The sequence below is a fragment of the Talpa occidentalis genome, unplaced genomic scaffold, assembly GCF_014898055.3.
Source record: "Talpa occidentalis isolate TD23 unplaced genomic scaffold, MPIMG_talOcc4v2.1 talOcc4.14, whole genome shotgun sequence".
Taxonomy (NCBI): Eukaryota; Metazoa; Chordata; class Mammalia; order Eulipotyphla; family Talpidae; genus Talpa; species Talpa occidentalis.
Genome location: NW_023601433.1, coordinates 20,328,879 through 20,345,820, shown reverse-complemented (window position 1 = coordinate 20,345,820; position 16,942 = coordinate 20,328,879). Strand labels below are relative to the sequence as shown.

The following is a 16,942-nucleotide window of genomic DNA, read 5'->3' as shown; positions in this document are numbered from 1 at the left end:
GAATTCACCAGAGACAGCGCAGGGAACAGAACAGGTGGACTGACTGAAATCCACTGCTGAGGGGAGCAGCGGGGTGACAGGAGAGGTCTGTGGCTCCCTGTGGGTCACCTTCTTGGCTGGGGATGGAACTGGGGCTCCAGAGGCTGTGGACGGCTTCACGGTGTGGTGCTTAACACCTTCCCCACCAGGGTGGCCCCTAGTCATGCTTTTATGTCAGCTGCAGGTAAGCGGATTTTTAAGAATGGTTTAAAAAAATAATCTTTCCCAGAAATTCAAGCCACTTCATTTGCCCTTTTAATGACTAGCGGATAATGTAGGGTCACAGTATTTTGGGCGCGGAGGAGGCATTTGTCTGCATCTCAGTGTTTATTTGGGAGCCGTCCTTCCAGCGTCTGCGTCAGGGGGGCCATTGCCTCTGGGATCCCCTGCACGCCCAGCCCCACCCAGCGCACCTGGCTGCACCTGCACTGCTACCGCACGTGCACGCTCGTTCAGGTCCTGCTGGCCCCTGACTTGGCGTGAGGTTCGGCTGGGGTGAGCCTGGTCCTTCAGGAACCCTGTAGGGGTGCCGCTGCCCGTTGACCTGGGAAGCCCGCATCGGGGAGCAGACAGGTGAGGCCCAGGGAGGGAAGGCGCTTGGGCTCGGGGAGGCGCATCTGGCCTGCACCCCGGTTCTTGTATAAATAAATAAATCTTTTTTAAAATTAGCCTTTTTCTAATAATTCCCAGGCAGCAGGCTTAATTGCTGCACTTACCAGAGAAAATTCCTGGAGATCTGGAACAATTGGTGAGGAGAGGATGCCTCGGCAGTGCCTGCAGCATTGTTCATGTGAGACCCGCCTTTAGGACCATTTATTTATTTATTTATATTGTCTTAGGGTCTTCCCTTTCCCCAAGCTCATCTCTTTTTTTTATTTTCTTGCATCATTGTTCATTTTTTTAGGTATTGGATTCTCCCTTCAGGGGTGGTGCCCATAGTGCTCCCCCCAGAATAGCACCCGTGACCCATCACCATAATCCCTTGTGCTCTTCCCTCCCCTCCTTTCACCCCCTCCGTGCTGGGGGCCTCAGCTCTTGGTCAGCCTGCTGGGGTTGTCTTTTTCTCTACCTTTTGTTCAGTTTCTATATATTTCCCACGTAAGAAACCACCTGATATTTCTCTTTCTCCTGCCTTACTGTGGCTAGCATCATCCCTTCCAGCTCCATCCGTATCACCACAAACAGCGTGAATTTGTCTTTTTTGATTATGAGCAATACTCCGCGGTGTAACTGTACCGCAACTTTTTGATCCATTCATCTGTTTTGTGGCATTTGAGTTGTTTCCATGTCATGGCTACGGTGAATAGTGCTGCAATAAGCACAGGAGTTCAGGTTTCCTGTTTTTTTTTTGGGGGGGGGTGGTTTTTTTTGTCCCTTGGGTAGATTCCTAGGACTGGAACTCTGGATCATGTGTAGACCCTTTTCAGTGTTCTGAGGAAATTCCACACAGCTGCCCATAGTGGCTGGACCAGTTTGCGCTCCCACCAGCAGCATCAGAGCCTTCTTTGTCTCCACTGCTTCTCCAGCATTTGTTATTGCCAGTTTTTTTTTTTTTTTAATGAGGAGCATTCTCACTGGAGTGAGGTGGTCCCTCATTGTGGTTTTGATTTGCATTTCCCTGATATTAGTGATGCTGAACATTTTTTCTATGCCTGTTGGCCATTTGCATTTCTTCTTCGGAGAAGTGTCTTTTTACTTCTGCCCATTTGTTTGGACTGGGTCTTTTGTTTTTGTTGAGTCGTGTAAACTCTTTGTAGATCTTTGATATCAGGCCCTTAGCTGCCATGTGGTGTGCTATTTTCTCCCATTCAGCAGGGTGTCTCTTTGTTGTGATCATTGTCTTTTGCTGTAGCCCCAACTGTTTACATTCTCCCTGGTTTTCCTTGCTTCTGGAGAAGAATCCTCAAAGATGTTTCTGAGGATCATGTCATCGAGTGTTGTCCTGTGTTTCCTTCTGTATATTCGATGGTGCCAGCTTTCACATTAAAGTCTTTCATCCACTTGAGTTGGTTTGTGTATGGTGTGAGATAGTGGTCTAGTTCATTCTTTTGCGTGTTGCGATCCAGTTTCCCCAGCACCATTTATGGAAGAGGCTTTTTTTCTTTGCTCCTGTGTCATAGGTTAGCTCACCATATATGTGTGCTTTTATTTCTGGGCTTAACTTTGATTCCATTGTTCTCTGTGTCTGTTTTTGTCCCAACATAGTTTTTATTATAACAGCTTTGTCATGTTGTTGGATGTCTGGGAGTGTCAGACCTCCATTATTCCTCCCTTTTAGTCACAACTTTCGCTTCTCGAGGTTTTGTGATTCCATATGAATTTGAACAGTATTGGTTACATTTTGTTGAAGACACCATTGAAATTTGCATTGAAATTGCACTGAATCTGTAAATTGCTTACAAATAGGAAGTCCCATCTAGGTTTGTTACTTTTTTTCCAGTTATGGAACATTCATAAAACAGAGTGTTAATAAAAAATGTATGTGTTGGGCCTCCCCGGTGGTGCAGCAGTTGAGCGCTGGGTTGCGAAGCTGCCCGCAGCCTCTGCAGCACCGGTTCGATCCCCGGCTGCTCCCCGGCCACTGGAGGAGGGTCCCACATGGCGCGCAGACCTCTCCAGCCGCCCGCTGCTCCCCTCAGCAGTGTACTTCGGTCCTTCTGCCTGCTCTGCTCCCCGCTCTGGCTCTGGTGAATTCTCTCACCCTCCTGTGCTCCTGACTGTACCCAGTGCTTGTATAAATAAATAAATAAATCTTTCAAAAAAAAGTATGTTATTTTCTGTAATGTCTAAAAAAGTGTTATTTTCTAGGGTGGAAATGTTGGTGAGGATATCCATTTTGTGGGACATGTGTGCAATTCCATTTCAACATTGCTCAAATGGGTTGAGACTAGAACATCTGTTGCCATTTTTCCTACCTTGAAAGTCACCATGTCACAAACAATAAAGGTCATGGATAGACATGACAATAGCCGTCTGCTCTGTGTCAGTGACTTCCTTTCATTGACAGTGGACAAAATTAATTTAAAGGGTACCTTTTTAGCCAAAAATAAAATCCCCTTTTTAAAAAACGGGAGTTAAATATTGTTGGCATTCTTTGGTTCCTTGAATGCCTCTTGCTATTCCCACCCAGTGTTTTTTTTCTTTCTTTCTTCCTTTTCTTTGCACCCTCTTCATTTATGATACTTCTGACCTTGTCTAACAGGGTGGTCCCCAGGAAAGGGGGAGGTTCCAGGTTTCCTGGCCCACCCAAGGGAGGGTGGAGCTGAGCAGGGAGAGAAGAAGCTACAGAGGAGACTGAGGAAGGAAGCAGAATGGAGCCAGAAGGAGACCTGGAGGAGGCACATGGAGCCTAGAGACACGTGAAGAAACTGCTTGTCTTTTGGTCATGGACGGGATGACACAGATGTGGGTGAGACCTATAGGGAGGTGACAATGGCAGATTTTATCTTGATTTTGATTTTGCTCTTTTCCTTCCGGGCTTGTCTGGTTGTTTCTGACCCTTTTCTGTGGGTCCCAACGGGAAGATGCTTTAGACTTGTGGCAGGCTTTGGGGCCTTGCTCTGGGCCAATTCCATTTGAATGGAGTTTTACCCACGAGGGAACTTTGGGTGCTTGATTTAGAAACCAGATTCTTTGCCTTTCCTGTATTGTTTCCTAATTTATATTAAAGTTCCTTCCCATTAAAGTCTCATGTTTTTTGTTAATGTGGCAGATGGCAGAACCCTATATAGAATAGGCAGGTTTGCAGGGTTTGGGCTGCCCCTCTCTCTGTCCTGTAACACTTGTACAGTTTACAAGTTTACCCAGAAATAAAACTGAGACACAGGGCAAGTTAGGGTAATTAGGCAGTTTTAGGGACACTGCAGGAGGGGACCTCAGAGAGTTGAGGAAGTCTTCAGAGATAAGGGCAGCAAGAGGAATGTAACTAATCCACTAGGAAAAACAAACATCCCAGGACCAAGGACAACATTGTTAATGCTGGCCTTGGTTTCCTTCAGGTGATAAAGGGAGGTAGAGATTGGGGAAATGGAGCGTGGTTTAATTTATGGACAAATTAGAAGGGCAGCTGTTTAACTTCAATGCAGAGATGCCCATCCGGAGGACTAGGCCATAAAGATAAAGATACAACAAATGGGGAAAGACAAACCTGTTAGATAAGGAATTTGAAGATCCCCCGCTAAGTAGCAAATTAAGTGAGACAGCTGAGAACTAACCAATCACAAATAGACTGGTGGAGCTTTAGAATAATGAAGGAAATAAGGTATATATTCCCTGAGACACGACTCCACTTTGGCTTCCTTGCCCCTCCCAGGCCTGGTTTCATGACCTGGGAGTCCCACTTTATTTCTGTTCCTTTTCTCCTAAATAAACTTTTTCTTTCTCTAAACAAACCTGCCTCTTCTCGCTTGCTTGCCTGAGAGTCTGTGAAGTTCCTGCTGCGGCTTTGTGAGACACCAACCCTTGGGGGTCTAGTGGCTGGGACTCAGCACTGCCCCTGCAGCCTGGGATCTGTTCCTGGCTGGGAGACTAGGCCTGACAATTCCTGTATCAAAACCACTGTTGAACTACCACAAGTGAATCAATATAAATCTTGATACTGCCAGCTTTCCTGTCAATGATGGAACCTCTGCTGAAATAACCATGTTTTCACTTGTAGGATGAGACAGAAAATAACAAGTTGACTTGGAATACAGGATTTTCATTCTGTTATGTTCTATATTTCTTTTTGCAAAGGCAATGCAATAATCACAGGAAGGTTTTATCAGTTATTTCAAATTTTGTTTTATGGAATGTCATTGCTCCATTCAAAATTTTGTCTTTTTCTTCCCATAGTTATGCACAACTTTCAGGCCTCTTGTATTTATTTTGTAAAATTTTTATTTATTTATGCATGCAAGACTGGGGTTGTAGGCCAGAGATGCAGTGATACTCTTCTGAGGGGAGCAGCAGGCGAGACAGGAGAGGTCTGCTGTACCATGTGGGCCAGATCCCAGGCTGGGGATGGAACCTCTACCACAGTGGCTGCCAGTAGCTTGATAGTGCTGAGACTTATTGCGAGTGGGATTAATTGGCTTCAGTCAGAAGTTGGCTCTCAAAGTGAATTTTATTACTGTATTGTTCACATACACACACATTCACACACAGGCAAGGCAACCCGAAGTTCCCAGAGTAGCTCTGACTGAAGACAGTAGCCACAACATGTCTTAGCCGGGCCTTCCACCCAGGGGAAAGTCCTCCGGCCGTGGAAGTCTCTAGGCTTGAGGGCCCGAAGTCCAGATGGTCCCCAGGATGTTGAGCCGGTCTGCAGCATGTGCTGCTGTCAGAGAGCAGGCCACCGGTTTGTGGGAGGAAGAACTGGGGAGTGAGGCTTGGATCATGGTGTGCCAAACTGAGGAGTGAGGAGAGGTTCTGGCTGGAGAACAGTCTGAGTCCAAAGAGGAGCAGCAAGCTGGACTCGGAAGAGGGGCTTCTGGAAAGTCCTTAGCTCAGAGCCAGGTTTGGGACTGCTGGCTCATGAATCCACTCCTTTTATGCATCCTTATCAGATTCAGGCTCAGGCACCATCTATTTTTATCATCTTTAACATTCAGGATGTGGACACAGCCCCATTCACTCATGGTGCTCGCAGACACCTTAACATACTCTTAGTTTCACTCTTAGCCTATGTATTTATATTGCTTGTAAGCTTTTTATGTTGATTACATGCTTAACCCCTTGCACCCAGAGGGAGACCCCAGACCTCTTGTATTTGAGGCTGGAAGGGTCTGGGCTTTGAATTAGTGCCTTAATATTTTCACTGTTTTTTTTTTATTTTTACCTTTAACTAGATGAAGCTTGTTGATTAAAACAATAAATATTGTAAAAATTGAAAAAGGGTAAAATGTGCTCATTTGGACTGACAAATTAGTTCAAGCTGAAAATTGAAAACCTGTTGATGGAATTCAGGTGATGGGGTTCAGTGTGGGGGGATTCTTGGATCCTCTGACAAATCATTCCATAATGTTCCCTTTCATCAGCACACGGCAAGGTGATTGAGGAAAAGAGAGCAGGAAAGAGAGAAGTCTGCATAGACTCAGATAGGCTATGAAAGAACAAAAGCTTCATTTTTCCAGGGTAAGGGGTGTTCTTTCATAATGTTCTGTGATGGAATGAGTGTGGAAATTATTGCCTTGGGGTCAGAATGGATGGGTCTTCTGAGTTTGATAATCCTCTCTGCCCCCACCTCTGGCTGGTGTTGTTTTCTGATCCCACCTTAGATTGCTGGAACTTTCCACAGGTGGGTTAATAGAGATTTCTATAGATTGCCCTTATGATACCTCCCTCAGTAAAAACAAAAAACAACAAGGTGAACTTGACATTAACTGATATGCTGCTGCTTTTCCCACACGTGCTTTACTATCAGGAAGACAATATTTTCACCCTTAGAAATTTTTCTACAACTGCAACAGAATTTTTTTTTTAAAGATTTATTTATTTATTTATACAAGCACTGGGTACAGTCAGAAGCGTGGGAGGGTGAGAGAACTCACCAGTGCCAGAGCAGGGAGCAGAGCAGGCAGATGGACCGAAGTACACTGCTGAGAGGAGCAGCGGGCGGCAGGAGAGGTCTGTGCACCATGTGGGACCCTCCTCCAGTGGCCGGGGAGCAGCCAGGAAACGAACCGGAGCGGCAGAGGCTGCGAGCAGCTTCGCAAACCAGCGCTCAACCGCTGCGCCACTGGGGAGGCCCTGCAACAGAATTTTTAAGGCTTTCTTTTAAAAAATTCTATGGTGGGCCGCCTTGGTGGCGCAGCGGTTGGTTGAGCTCTGGGCTGTCCGCAGCCTCTGCAGCGCCGGTTGGATCCCCGGCCGCCGGCGAGGGTCCCACATGGTGCGCAGACCTCTCCAGCCGCCCGCTGCGCCCCTCAGCAGTGTATTACATCGTTCTGCCTGTTCTACTCCCCGCTCTGGTTCTGGTGAATTCTCTCACCCTCCCCCGCTTCTGACTGTACCCAGTGCTTGTATAAATAAATAAATATTTTTTTTTTAAATTCAACTATTTCTTTTAATACAGACACACACATATATGTAATATCCCAAATGCTAATATCTAAATCCAGAGTTCCCACAGAAGGGCGATACCGGCTTCTCTTCTCCGAATGAGCGAGAATCCCTATTTCAGAGGGTTCTTGCCTCCATGTCATTCTATCTCCCCAGCTTCAGGTCTCTGACGTCACACACTCCCGTTCCAGCTCCCCCTCTAAGCGGCCCCCCACGGCTCTCCGGGCTGCGTCCCCTCCTCGCCCGGCTGACCCGCCCCTCGGCAGCGACCCGGTCCCCCCTGCGCCTCCCGCCAGCCCTGGCGCCTCCGCCCGCCAGTGTCCCGCCTCGGCCGCCCGCCCCTCCGCGCCACCAGGCCGCGCGCGCCGCTGCCCCGCCCCTGGCCCCCCGCGAGCCTCTACGTCCTTGGCATTGCCCCGCCCCCTGCGCGTGACGTCCCGTCCCTGTGCGCTGATGCGCGAACGGCGGCGGGAGCAGAATGGCGGAGCCGCTGCCTCCAGCAGCGCCCACCCCAGCGGAGCGGGCCGCTGGCCGAGGAAGGAGAAGCCCCGGGGGCAGAGCACAGGAGGCGGGGAAGTGCGGGGAGAAGCTGAGCAGGTCAGGGGAGGGCGAGGACGTCTCCCTGCCCGCGGCTGACGGCCGAGCGGTGAGTCAGGGGACCCGGGGCGGGGCGGGGCGGGCGGGCTGTGGAGAGCTCTGCGCGGGTCATTGGGGTCCTGGGGGAATATGGGGGTCAGGACATTCCCGAGTGTGACCCTGAGGGTGCGCGGCGCCCCTGAATGGAGGCGCATCCCCCGTGTTTGCTCCCAGCACCTCCCTTCTGCACCGATCAACCCCCGGATGAGTTTTCTGGGCTCGCCGTTCTGTTCCATTGATCTGTGTGTTTTACTTCTGTGGTCTTAGGATATAATTTGGAGAATGTATTGTAGACTTTTCTGGGGCTGACACCCCCCTCCCCACACGCCAGGTCCAGCAGGCAGGAGGGCAGAGCCGAGTCCATCTCCCGGGGTGCAGGTTCTTACCCAGTAGGTTGTGTGGTGCCTGGGGCTCTGCATTTCTCAGGGGTCTGAGATGCTGCCCGTGCTGGGCCTTTGCCCACGTCTGAAGGGTGAGGCATCACTTACCTGTTGTGCAGCAGATGTGGCCATTCAGAGCCTGGAAGAGGGAACTTTGACACCTAGAAACTGCCTCATGAGGTGACTTCAGATTCCCCTTGAATAGAACCAGGTTTTCCTGAGCCTTGAGTGACCAAGAGCCACACGGCTGCCACACTCTGGCTACAATGTCTGCTTTTCAAAAATGGGTTTGTAGTCACCATTTCAGTGTATTGAAACCTGTGATCATCTCTTTATCACTAAAGGACACCCCCGAGATTCCCACAGCAGGGACAGCTGGATGCTATCACCAATGGGGATGGAAGGTCCTTCATGGGAAATCATCTGAGACACTGAAGGGCCCATTCCTAAGCTCTTGAGGTCTTTTCTCTACTGATACCTGGCCCTAAGAGGATCTCTCCTGTATTAGAGCGTGAATAAGCCACAATCACTCATTCACCTGGGAAGTGGACATTTTGTTGATAATCTACTTTTTAATATTACAATCTGTTAAACTGATATTACCTCCTCCATCATAAATCCTTTTATGCTTGCTTTGGAGAGAAGTTGAACAGGTCAGGGAAGGGGAAAGAAATCGATGTTTATTGAGCACCTGCTGGAGATTACCTGACCCTGTGCAACAAGTTCATTACTTAAGTTATGTGATCTCACTGATGGCACCGTACAGACATTATTCCTACTCCATAGTTGAGAATCTGAAGGTCCAAAGGAGACAAGGAACTTGTGTTAAGATCATACAAATAAGGACAAAAGTCGGGGATTTTTGGACTACATATTTTTGGCCAAATCAGAGATTGTCAAATGAGGCTAAACTGTAAACCCCCTGAAGGCCAGCGGGAGGGGAGGAGTGTGGGCAACCCTATCCATCCTCAGAGCAGCCCCATGGGTGTTGGGCTTCCTCCTTCGTAAGGAAAGAGCCTCAGGTTAAAATAAAAGTTTAATGTATCATTGTGTTACATGCAGATGCTGTCTTTAATGTTGCACATGATTTCCTTAATAGTTTTAGAAATAGCTCTAATCCCAAATATGATTGCTACTCATAGGAGACTGCATTTCAAAATAGTGTTTTCTGTAATTATTCCCATACTGTACCTACCAGAGGGAATTCCTGGAGATCTAGAACAGTTGATAAGAAAGCAATGCCTCAGCAGTGCCTGCAGTATTATTCAGGATAAGACCCCCCCTTTTGATTGTTAATGATTTGATCTATCTCATCTATACAAGAGGGAAACACAGTAGAAACAGTGACTGGTGTCCTCAGGATGTTGGTATTCAGGGTGATTGTTGACAAGTTTTTCAGTGAACTTGTGTCATTTTGTGATTAGATTTTAAAAAGGTTATTTACATAGTTCTAAAGTTTAGATTCTTGCACATTGCTCTTAGTAATTTTCAGCATTGAAGAGTACACATCCATTCTCTGAAATGATCTCCATTATGTTTGTCATTCCGATGAACCGAATGTGAAGTTGAGTGTGAAGATGTATGTCCTACTTTAACAAAATGCCCTGGCAAGTGAGGCAGCGCTTCCGCCTGCCTGTAACTGTGCAGGTGTTTCTTTTCACAGACCTTTTGGCGTTTGTAGCTCTCTCTGCCCGCTGGTGTCTGTGCACTGTCCTGTACTTACCTTCGCTTTTAAATTGTCCTTTGGATATAAACAAAATACAAAACAATTCTCTGGAGATAAAAATAGGCCTATTTCATCGTGATACATGTTCTTAAATATATTGTGACAAGCGTTTCTCTATCCCAGCACCAGCTGTGATCACCTCCTATCTTCATTAGGTTTGCCATATTGGGGGTAAGGCCAGCTCCAAACAGCAGCCTTAGCAAAATAAATTTCTTTGCTTTAATAGGCGTACTTACATTGCACCAAATAAAAAAGGTAGTTCAGGCACACCTTGAAGATATCATTGGTTCATTTCCAGAATACCACAACAACCCTAATATTGCATGAATAAAGTCATTACTTTTTTTGTTGGTTTCCTGGTGTGAATGAAAATTGTTTGCTCTATAGTGTCGTCTATTAAGTATGCAGTAGTATTTTGCCTAATGAGAATATAGCCTAATTAGATATCACCAAGACATGAGGTGAGCATATGTTTTTTTGGGAGATGGCACTGCTGGACTTAGCCCAGTCCAGGTTGCCACACACCTTCAATTTTTGAAAAGCAGTATCTGATAAAGCAAAGCAAGCAGGATGGGGTGTGCCTTTATAGACACTTCTTAGAACAATCCTTTGGGTTTTAATAAAGTATACACATCTGGATAAGTGGACTTCAATTTAATGATGATGTTTATATGTAACTATTTTTTTCAGCAGTTTTGTCAGCACGGGAGGGTGTGTATTCTTTTCCATGATAGAAAGTACTCTGAACACTCAAGACAGTGAACAAGGGTTAGCTAAATGCCTGCAGTCTGCCAGGGACTGGGCTATACACATAGCCTCTTTAGAATTTATTGTGGTCTTTTAAAAATGTCAAAAACTTATAGCTATCATTGGTTGAATCTCAGTTGTAAGTAGAAAATAGGGAGTTTAGTTTTTATTATGCTATTGAATAGCTACAGAGAAGCACATATGACTTGGCTTCTGCCTAAGTTCTTCCCCAGGCTGTAAATCCATGTAGACATTTGCAGTGAGGAAGCCAGTACTCCCTGCCACCACACTCTGATCCTTTTGCTCCCCAAACTGGACATTACTGTTGACATTTGGGATCATGGTACCATTGCTGTGCTTTATTGCTTTGAATCATTGGTGTTTTGTTATTTATTTTTTTAAAACACTTATTTATTTATGCACAAAAGATCTAGGGCACAGGCCAGAGAAGCTGGGGGTGGGAGGACTCATGAGAGACAGAGCAGGGAACAGAACAGGCAGACCAATTGAAATACACAGCTGAAGGTAGCAGTGGGTGATACGAGAGGTCTGCCTCGCCAGGTGGGCCACCCGTTGGCCGGGAATCAAACTCACACTGTGGAGGCTGCAGACCCCCTCATAGTGCAGTGCTCAACCCCCTGTGCCACCAAGGTGGCCCTAGATTTATTTTTTTAATATTTTATATAATTCTTACAACATTCCTATTTTTTTATTTTTATTTATTTATGCATACCAGAACTCTACCAATTTCTAATTCAAAGTTTGTTTTTCTTTTTGTTTAAAGATTTATTTTTGTGTAGAAGACCTGGGGTGCAGGCCAGCAGTGTCGGGTGATGAGAGGATTTACCAGGGACAGAGTGGGGAGCAGAAGAGATGGATCTACTGAAATACACTGCTCGGGGAAGCAGCGGGTAATACAGGAGATGTGTCCTCTGTGGGTCAGCTCCCTGACTCGGGATCAAACTTAGGCCATATTGTGGGCCATTGTGTTGATAGTGATGAGACTTAAGCCCTGGTCTACCAGGGAGGCCCTCAAAGTTTGTTTTGATGTTGAATAAGCATAATTATTTGTTGAGCTCATTTAATGTTACAGAATACTAATATAGATGTTCAAAAGTTAGTTTTGAAGGTGCACAAAAAATATTTTCGTTATGGATCTGATGGTGGGTATTGTCTCAGGGGCTTGTAAATGTTATCTCTGAGACCTGTGGAATTGGTCATATTCTTTAGATGCAGACTTTACTATTTGAGGCCAATTGAAAAATTGGCATCTTTGATAGGATGGAAGATGTAGTGATCATTTAATTTTACATTAAATAATTTAGAATATTATAATAGCTAATATTCAGAATCATCTGGAATAATTGGAGAGCTGAGTCTGTGTGGGTGACTGTGGCATTATTTTCTCTCTGAGTCCAGGATAATGTATGTGCTATTGCTAGGAAATCCGCAGTGGCCACTTTGTTTTGGTGGGTTTCGAGTGAACCTCCTCTGCTGTTTGTTCCCGATATTTGGTGTTGAGTTTTCATGGTTTCCATATTGTGGAAAATGAGCTAAGGTCATACATGTAACAACACTAAAAGTAGCCTTTCACTTGGGTCTGCAGGTAATGAATTTTATAGAACAACTTGTAGGGTGCTTATTCATCATTAGTGTACATGGAAAAATGGTGACATTTGCAGTGGCAGGTGCCTGTTTTCCTTAAGTCCTGGAAGAGAACAAGAAGAATCTTTACAATTCAAAGATTATAGTTTTTGGATCAAGAATTTTTATACAAGCTAAGCAGGCTGAGGTCTGAGCATCCCTAACATACAAATGCTACGTCCATGTTCAGGGAAGATAGTCTTTTCTGTTCGCAGTGTATCTGGGTGTTTCTGCTGAAATGAGTAAGTCTCATGTGGCCCTGTTTGAACCACCGATATTAAAGAATCTGTAGACAGTACCTTAGTTAGGATTGCAGGAAGATCATCAAGGGTTAGAACAGTGCTCATCGTGTATGGTTCACTTCAATGTCTGTAATGAAACCCTGCAGGTTTCACTGATTAGGCATGAAGAAGGTTGTGGCTGACACCCCAGGCTGCCAAAGCTGCTGCAGCCTTTGTGCTCATGAACAAAAGGCACTGAGAAGCCAGTGTCTTGTCTTAAGTACCTTCCTGTGTGGAACTCAGAAACCCAAGGAAACGGGTGAGTGTCTGAGTTGATGCCTGGTGAGCAGCAGACCAGGTCAGCTTGCCAAGCAGCAGCCCTCAGCCGTGTTCCTCTGATACCTTGGGATCACAGGGCTGTAAGCATGAGGCAGCTCTGGAGTTGTGACTGCCTAGGCCTTTTCCTATCAGAATAGCATCTGACAATCATATTATTTACTCTCTCAATGACCTCTTTTCGAAGTGTGCTTGCCTGCCGTGCAGAAGCTCTTAGCTATGCTATGAAGGTGAGTGTGTACCTTGATTCTTCCATCCACTCGACAGATCAGGTGGGCACTGCTGATGCCTCTCCCCTGGGGTGGCCACTTCCTAGTCCTGCCAGTTGCTCTTCCTGCTGTTGGCTCAGGTTGTCTCCAGAGTGTGCTGACTCAACACAAGTTTTTTTCATTAGTCCCATGTGTCTTCTCCTTCCTCCCTTGTTTGGGGTGCTACAAGGATACAGAAATACCTTCCTCCAATCCTACATATTCTATCATCAAGACATTCTCCGTGGTGGCAGTAGTGACTGGATTAAGGTGAAAACTGATTGTTGGAGACAGAGGAAAGGTTTTGTGTGTGTGTGTGTGTATGTGTGTGTGTGCAAGCAAGCGAGTGAGTGAGCAGTAGAGTTATGTATACATATAGTGCATCAACAGATAGTTACCTGTGACATTAAAATTTCCTGATGATTAGGGCAAACAGCTGCTTTTTATTTCTTTCCCCTTGTATTTTACTTCCTAAACTTGAGATAGTTTAATTTCTTCATTTGCTAGTACTGCCGAGCTAATGTTCCTTTTTGAGAGTCTAAAGTATTTATTGCTTATGCATAATGGAGCTTTTTGTGTCCTTGGTTCTACTGCAAAGGTAGCATCAGAACCTTGAAGAAGACTGACCGGTAGACAGGAGGAAACGTTGGCAAGGGTGAGGGGAAGGAGGGACTCTCGTTCACTCCTGAGGAGAGAATCGCTGCTCCACCATTCCACAGAGAACTGTGGGCTTAGGCGGTCTCTGCTGCCTGTTGTAGTAGTTCTGTATTTTCAGGAAATGACCTGAGGAAATGCTGAAATAGGGATAAAAATCTTTATGCACGACCCTGTTGCCCAGCACGGAGACCCTTGGGGGCGGGTGGGGATCCCGCGTGTCCATGTGAGGAGGTGCAGCCCTTAGAGGGGGGCCCATGAACGGGGCAGAGGGACGCTGGAGAGTCCTGGGGGAACAAAGGCAGAGAAGCGCGGGGCCCCGGAGCCGGTGGCATGGCCCACAGGGGCAGGGGGCCTCGACCCGGACCTGGGCTGCTGGCTGGGGGTGGGGTGCGGGGGAGGCGGAGCCAACGGTCCCTGGAGACCCAGGACGTGGGGCCACTGTGTCCCCCCAGCTTCTGGCCGCGCCTGCGTCTCCTGGCTGGCGCGATGGCGGGGACACACAGCGCCCTGACTGCAAAGGGGGGTCCAGGCCCCTGCTGCGCCCCCTGAAGGGGCGCTGAGCTGGGAGGGGGCTGAGAGGAGCTCGGGGGATGGGTCTGCTGGCTTGGGCCTCGCCTGGATCCCCGCACGGGTGAGGCTCCCCACCTGGGTCACCCTTCCTCAGGCCGGCCCGTGACCCCTGCTGGCGCCCACTGGGGGCTCCCTGGGCGCACCAGGACCCTGGATGGAGGGACAGTGATCCCCGCTGCCCTGTGGCTCCTGACGGACACCTGTGATAAAGGCCAGAGGGTGGGAGAAAGCACATCTGGGCCAGCATGGACTCCCCCTCGCACCCCCTGGGAGCCCCAGGAAAACATTGGCCGCCAACATGGCCTCGGCCCCTCCTCAGTAACATCTTCACTGTGGACAGGGCGGAGGACGGGGGTCAGCGCTGGGGGCGCGGGAAGCCCAGCAGCCGGGGCGGGGGTGGCGCCTCGCGAGGAGCCACAGCCTCTGAGAGGGATGGAGAGGTTGGGCAGCGCACGCAGGTGAGAACCCGGAGCCTTCGCCAAGACGGGGTGTCCCTATATTCCCGGGATGTGTCTTGCAAAAGGGCAACCTCCACCCGCCCGCCAGAGCCCCCCGTCTGATTCCAGAGACGCCCAGTAAAGACAGTCCTCCTGTCAAAGGGGCCCTTGCGGAGCCTGAATGTCCTCTCCGCGGCCCACACTGGCTCACACCCCACACCCGATGCATATGCCCGCGGTGTCAGCCTCTGGTAAGCAGCAGGTTGAAATCTAACCTGTAAGCTCCCCTTGATTTGCTGCCCTCCACGGTCCTTACCTGGTGAAGAGGGGAGGCCGCGTGCCCCTCACCTTCCTGTGCTGGGCCTGGCGGCCAGGCCCTGCTGGGTGCTCAGCCTGCTGCCCAGTGAGTATAATCCTCTGAAACCCCAACTCCCCTTCAAGCTTGAGTTTTTTTATAGATGTAGTTTTATTAATGCATATAGAACTGGGGTGTAGGCCGGAGTTGGGGGTAAGAGGACTCCCCAGAGTGGGGAGCAAAAAGGGGATCATTGAAATACACTGCTTGAGGGGAGCAGCGGTGAGACGGGAGAGGTCAGCTGCACCATGAAGTCAGCTCCCTGGCCGGGGACAGGACTCAGGCCATCGCGGTGGGCGGTTGCAGTGGGAGCGCTGAGGCTTAACCCCTAGGCCACCAAGGAGGCCCGAAACTTCATTTTTTTTTCCTGTTACTTGATGCTGACATTTGATCTTTCTTTTCATTTAAGATATTTTATTAGTAATGCTAGGGAGCAGAAAGTAAATTATTTTAATAAAAGAAAGACCAAGTACTTGTCACCTCGCCGTGTTGAAGAAATCCTCTAGCCCGGGATGGAGCCAGCCTGCCCAGGGTGTCAGGTCAGTCGGGGTGCTCCTGTTGCCATGAGTCAGCGCTTCACCAGAAGGGGAGCTCATCCAAGCAGCCGGTCCCCAGGCACCATGCAGCCCTGGCATGTGCTTATTTCCCTGGTCCTTGATTTTTAAGATAATGTCAGATATTGGGGATCCCGGCCAGTCATGCTCTATGTCAGTACCGCCACTTCCATCTCTCTGTATACCTTGTCTTTGGCCAGAGTTTCTCAGGAAGTGTGTCCCACCCTCCTCACCTCCAACCCATTGATGGTTTTCCCCTGAGTAGAGGATGCCAGCCCACTTCCAAGTTGTCTTCATACACAGGTGGGCCACCTCCCAGATGCTGGGTGCCACTGTTTGTTAGCTTCAGAATTTATGATCTCGGATTGTGTGTTTGTGTGACCCAGGATGTGTCTTTTTCCTGACCACGGTGTCTGTTTTGATTTATTCTCTTTCATTTTTGGTCCTGTTTATTTTGATTGTTCTCCCTTTTTTTGTTGTGAGTCTTGCTAGAGGTTAGTACATTTTACTTATGTTTTCAGAGAACCAGCTTTTGGTTTCATGGATCTGTTGGACTGTCTTTAGTTTCTATTTCAGTTAGTTCTGCTTTATTTTTTTGTTATTTCCCTTCTCCTACTGCTTTTTGGGGTTTTTTGTTCTTTTTCTGGTTCTTCGAGATGGGAGATCAGGGTTTTTTTTTGTTTGTTTGTTTGTTTGTTTTTCTTGTTTCTTGATGTGGGCCTGAGTTATTCTATACTTTCCTCTTAATACTGTTTTTGTTGTTCCCCAGACCTTCTGAAAAGTTATTTCCTCATTTTCAGTCATTCAAGGCCCTTTTTAATTTTTTTCTTTGATGTCATCATGAATGCAGTGGTTGCTCAGTTGCGTGTTGTTCCATTCCATGTAGAGTGGGGGTTCCATGCTCATTGCGTAGTTGACTTCTAGCTTGATGCCATTATGGTCAGAGAACACCCTGGTATGATTTCAGTCTTCATGTGCTTGTTGCTGTTTGTCTTGTGACCCAGTAAGTGACTGATCCTAGAGGATGATCCGTGTGCTCTTTGAAAAGTGTCCTCCTGTCCTCCCTTCCTTGCTAGCCCCACATTCCTTCGCTCCTCCTGCCCCCACTTCTATACTGTCGCCCTTTCTTCCCCCTCTCCCTAACGGTCCTGAGCGTCTCAGACTCACAGTGTGTTGTCAAGGGTCCATTTACAGTTTGTCTCTGTCTGATTCTGTGTTTGGTTTGTCTAGACTCCACATGTAAGTGAGACCATCCAGTGTTTATCTTTCTCCTTCTGGCTCACTTTGCTTAGAGTCATCCCTTCAGCTCCATCCATGTTGCTGCAATCGGCTTGAGTTTATCATTTTTCTA

At 47.6% G+C, this 16,942-nt stretch overlaps 1 long non-coding RNA gene across 3 annotated transcripts in view; it reads left to right on the top strand.

Moving 5' to 3' along the window:
- Positions 1–7,619: 7,619 nt before the first annotated feature.
- Positions 7,620–16,942, top strand: part of LOC129145722 (uncharacterized) — a 94,872-nt gene continuing 85,549 nt past the window's right edge. Inside the window, exon 1 of one of the 3 annotated variants that reach the window (XR_008551700.1) lies at positions 7,620–7,726. This is a non-coding gene — a long non-coding RNA (uncharacterized LOC129145722). Of the gene's footprint in view, positions 7,727–14,648; positions 15,577–16,942 lie in introns of those variants that run through there. The other 2 variants (XR_008551696.1, XR_008551698.1) reach the window with 2 other exon arrangements.